We start from the raw sequence: 5,149 nt of genomic DNA on the forward strand, positions 1-5,149 counted from the left end.
ATAATTCAGTCCGAAATTCGCATTATGTTGAAGAAAGTAAGTAACGTATACGTTGCGTCTAATCACGGCTCGTGGAAAGCGAGGCGGAACTCTGATGTAACCCTTTAACAGGACCAGGAAGGAACCCTCCCAAGTGGTGATGGAGGAGAGACGGAAGGGGCGGACGCAAATAGTTCAGTAATAGCCTACTCTAAAGAGATTTCAAAAGGCGCCGAAATAGCTCAGTTGGGAGAGCGTTAGACTGAAGATCTAAAGGTCCCTGGTTCGATCCCGGGTTTCGGCAGCGCTCCTTTTTAGTCCGAATGGAGTCAAATTTCGAGTGAATTCCTTACCCCGAGTAACGCGGCGCTTTAACGCCAGACCACTTGAAAACAAGGACTTGAAGGATCAGCGAGCGAGGAGCGGAAACGGCGACTCTCAGCGCCACCCGGGACAGCGGCCGCCCCCACCCCCACTTCCGGGGCGCCTTCCCGGCTGGCGTCGGAGGCGCTGTTGCGCTTGCGCGGTGCGGAGCCCGGGCGCGCCCCCGGCGAGTGGAGGATGCTGTTCGCCCGTTACCGGGGCCGCACTGCCTTGGGTGCTGGGGTGAGACAGCGCTCCATGTGTCTCGCGGGGCGAGAAAGACAATGTCACCCCAAATTTCATTCCCCAGAACATCCCAGTTTGAAAAGCAAGACCCTGCTGTTGAATCGAGCGGCCCCTCGCGGGCCTTGCCCGTAAAGGAACCCGGCGGCTCCGTATTTCCGGTTAGAGGTACGGGCTGGGCCGCTCCGGGGCATAATTCGGGGTACTTGCCAAAAGGGTGAAAACGTGGCGGCATCACAGCTCTGTTAAATTAATATCTTGCGCCCAAACAACTTTATTTGGAGGGTAGACCAGTGGTTCTCAAAGTGGGGTCCCCGGACCAGCAGCCTCGTCTTACACTGGGAGCTAGTTCGAAATGCAGATTCTGGGCCCTACCCCAGAGTACTGTATCAGAAACTGGTTTCCAGCGTTAGGTGTTTTAACAGGCCTTGCGAATGAGATTCTGAAGCAGCTGAAGTTTGGGGATCCACTTATTCTAGACTTTCCTTTGTGTTTCTCAGAAGAGCTCTTTCCTAAGACTGTTTTTGTGAACAAGCTTTTTCCTTTTGCCGTCTTTTATCCTGCAAGTCTGAAATAAAACTTTGACTCGTGCTCGAAATACATCTTTTTCTGAGCGTTTTTTCTTTCACAGTGAGTGTGTTGGGGGTGGGATCAACTCTCCTAGCTAATCCTAAACCCTCCTATTCTATATTGTGTGGCTCCTGGGAGCTGAGCCAGGACCCAGGGGGAGCAGTTGCAAGGATGTAGATTTGAATTAAAGGAGGAAGAAATTTCAATTTGTGAAGTCACTAGAAAAGGAGTATGTGGTGGTGCATTGCACAGGAAAGAATCCCTCTAGCGATTCATGCAGTAGGGCTTGCATATCTTCTATTGTTTTGGGAGGGTACTTTGCATTTGTGAAGTACTGTGTGCTCTCAGGTTATTCATTCATTCATCAATCGAGCATTAATTATTGACCTCCCACTATGTGCCAGAAATTATTAGATTTTCATAATTACCTAATACAGTATGCATCATTATCTTCATTTTACACATAAGAGTCCTCCTAGGATTGCAAAGATTAAACCTAATGTATGTTAGGCATCTAACATCTGCTACCTCTTAAACGTTACTGTACCTGAACAATTGTTGGGATGTTTGGTTAAGATGTGTGCATAAAAATGAGGGGAGCTATAGGAAGAAACTAAAAGCCTTTGCTAGTTAATCAGAAAAGGCAATATGGGGAAGTAGGTCTTGGTTGGGCCCTCAGAGGAAGATTTCTTGGAAAAGGGGAAGACCAAACTGGGGTGCAACCAGCTCTCTGCATGTTTAAGCGCAAGGGGAATGATGTGGACACTGAAAGCAAGAGGAGTTGTTCATTTCAGACAACCTGACGGTTGGCTACCCTGCTGGGCAGACAATAAGATCAGGTATTTGCTAGTGGACATTGGTATCGGGGGAGGCTAGTTGCACACATCAGGTTAGAAGTCCGAAGGGGGAAAAGTCAATGGGGATCGTTTGGACAGGTCCCACTGGGGTGTGGTTGGAAAGGGTTTTACTGGCCTTGTGGGGGAGAGGAATGAACACAAAGAAGATAGGGAGCACTTAAAATATTTTAGGTATGTATATATTTTAAAATAATTATATAATATGTATATAATTTCTTTTTTACCTTAAGAAGTAAAGTCTAAAGATGTAATCTGATCACTTTTATTGCTTTTCATTGATGCGTGAAGTGCTCTGATAGATCTCAACACTGTCACTTCCCAGAGTGAGGTCTGAGCAGGACTGAACATGATCTGTCTCCTAGGGAGCCCCTGACATCTACACCAGGATAGCTCTTTAGGACTGAGGAGGGGGTGAATGGTGAGGGGGGAAGATGTGGAGTCAGCCCTTACTTTAGAAAAGAAATGCTTTCAATGGAAAGAACGAGATCACATATTTATCAGCATATTTATCAGCTAATGCTCAGCCCAGTTCTCTACAGGCAGCAAAAAGGTTGTGAACGTTTACTCTTGCTTCAGGTCATTTATTCAGTGTGGAAAGGGAAAGACATCTTTCTACATTTCCTTGACAAGTTTTTAGAAAGAGACCTGGGACATCTGGCTCATGTGACAAATTTCTAAGGGAGCCACAAGCACATTGCTAAATGACCGTTTACTCCTTAATTATCCTGGATACTATATTCATTTTAGGGCGGAATTAAGATAGAGCGAAGCTGTTATAATTGGTATCTATACACTAAAACTAGATGGGCATTTAATAATTCATTGGGGGCCTTTTGTGTCATCAATATGTACATACAGTAATACACATTTTATTAGCCTTGGGTTATGGGTCTACTCTTTTAATTGTATAGTAGTTTATAGCTGTTTAGTTTTCTGTTGTATTTGCTGTCCTATCTCGGATTTATATGTTGAGCCTTGGTCAGAAATACAACTCCTGTTTGGATTTGCCTCAGGTCAGGAACATACAGCTCCTACACAATAATCCTTAATGTGGTCTCGGAATGGATTACTTTGTGTAGGTGTAACTCACTGATCTAACTGAAATCTTGGAGGATTATTTGCAGTCCTAGGTGTTAGAGCCCAGGGAATGAAGCAGAACAGTGTGAGCAAAGGCAACGGTCTTCTTCGTAACAGACACCGAGTCACATACTCCTTCCATAAATCCCAATGCCCATACATGAGCTGCCTTACAGCAGGGTGCACGAATATTTGACGATTCATTGCTGAAATATATTCTCCGGTGCATGTGGAGGAACCCCTCTCCTTACCCCTCACTGACGCTCTAACAAGAATCTCCAGAGTCACCATTTTTGGAGTGCTGTCTATGTGCCGGGAATTCTGATGAGCATGTTTCGTGCATAATCCTACTAAACTTGTCAATAACTCCATCGGGTAGGAGGCAAAGTTGAATATAAATGAAAAGAAAAAAAAGCTACATAGGTGTGCCATTGAGAAAAGCCAGCACAATTCTGAGACGTATCAAAATGAAATACGAGCCATAAAAATAAAGGGGCAATTCTTTAATACACTGCGTTAGTGCGGTTCATGTTAGAGCATTTTGTTTAGTTTTGATTAACTCAGTTTAAGAGGAAAGGGTTAGTAAAGAACAAAAACATGATTAAGAAAGAGGAGATTTATTTTATAAACAACAAAAATGGGGCGCCTGGGTGGTGTAGTCGGTAAAGCGTCTGACTCTTGGTTTCAGCTCAGGTCCTGATCTCAGGGTTGTGAGATCAAGCCCCACCTCTGGCTCAGTGCTGGGGGGCGTGGAGCCTTTGGGATTCTCTGTCCCTCTCCCTCTCCCGCTCATGCTTGCACGCTCTGTCTCTAAAATAAATCCTTAAAAATACAAAACACCACCACCAAAAGGATATGAAATAGACTCGCCAAGATAAAAGAACACTAAGAGTCACTTGATTACAGTCTTCAAATTATTGTTTTGCAAGAGTGTATGATTTCCAGGGAGATGCTACAAGAAGAACAGGTTTAGATGAAGGCAGGAGAGGTAAAGAGAGGAGTTGCGATAAGCTATTTGACCTATTTTGTGATAGAAAATTGTCTGACTAAGATTGGGTGAATTGGAGAGTTGCTGTTGAATAGATCGATCCGTGCTTAGGAGGACCTTTGAGATGAAAGGGAGGAAAAACAAATTTCTTCCCCTACCCTCTTAGCTTCTCCGCAGGGGCCCTAGAATTCAGACTGACAAAAGGCAGATTAACAAGAAAAGCTCCACAAACAGAAGTTTATGAACCTGTGCACTGCACACACATGTGGGAGACCCGGTGATGAGTAGCTCAAAGGGCTGGTTCAAACTTAGGCCTCTGTAGCATCTGAACCACAGAACAATACATTTGTAGAGAAGTGACAAGACGGAGGAAAAAGACTATGTTTCTAGGGCGGCAAATTGTGGGAAGGTAAACGTATGGGAAACTAATGGCAAATAAGGCCAGCTAGTAAAGTTGGTTACGTGGATTCCTCTGGTGCCATTTGTAGGCTGATCAGGGTGTCCTGTGGTCTTTGGTGATTAACTTCGGTCCTTCCTAGCAGGAGATGGGGGAGTCGGCGAGGAACGTCTTTACAAATGTATGTCCTGCTTTTGGGCAAATGGGGAAGAGCAGACAGCTTCTCGTCAGGTGCCTTCAGATCATATTAATCCTAATGCCAAAGTGGCATGTTTCCGGTGGCATATTCACGCCTGCCGACACTTTCAAAAAACCGGAGTTGTGGGTGCTTCGCGAGTGTTGGTGCTGACCAGGAAGGAAGGGGGGGGCAGTGTGGTGTCAATTGAAAGAAAACCAACCTCAAAGTAGGTTAGTAAATGCTTTACCCGTCGTCCTACTGAGGACGACAGCCTGGGAGACAGCCTTTAGACTGCTCTGAGGCTGTGTTCTGAGGCTTGTTCACTACAAGGGGTTATAGACACACAAAAAGGGAAAGGGACGCGCGTACTTGCAAGCAGTTCTCCAAATAGTTTTGCATTGTAAGGTCTAATCTGTTTGGTTGTAAAAATCAAAAGTTTTTGATTTCCACGTGGACATGAGAAAGACCCTTAGGTCATCTTATGTTTCTATCATATC

At 45.1% G+C, this 5,149-nt stretch overlaps 1 non-coding gene across 1 annotated transcript; it reads left to right on the forward strand.

Annotated features, from left to right (window-relative positions):
• Window positions 1-210: 210 nt before the first annotated feature.
• TRNAF-GAA (transfer RNA phenylalanine (anticodon GAA)) lies at window positions 211-283 on the forward strand. Its single transcript has one exon. It is a non-coding gene; the product is annotated as a tRNA-Phe (tRNA).
• The last annotated feature ends 4,866 nt before the right edge of the window (window positions 284-5,149 follow it).

This window comes from Ursus arctos, unplaced genomic scaffold (assembly GCF_023065955.2).
Source record: "Ursus arctos isolate Adak ecotype North America unplaced genomic scaffold, UrsArc2.0 scaffold_10, whole genome shotgun sequence".
Lineage (NCBI taxonomy): Eukaryota > Metazoa > Chordata > Mammalia > Carnivora > Ursidae > Ursus > Ursus arctos.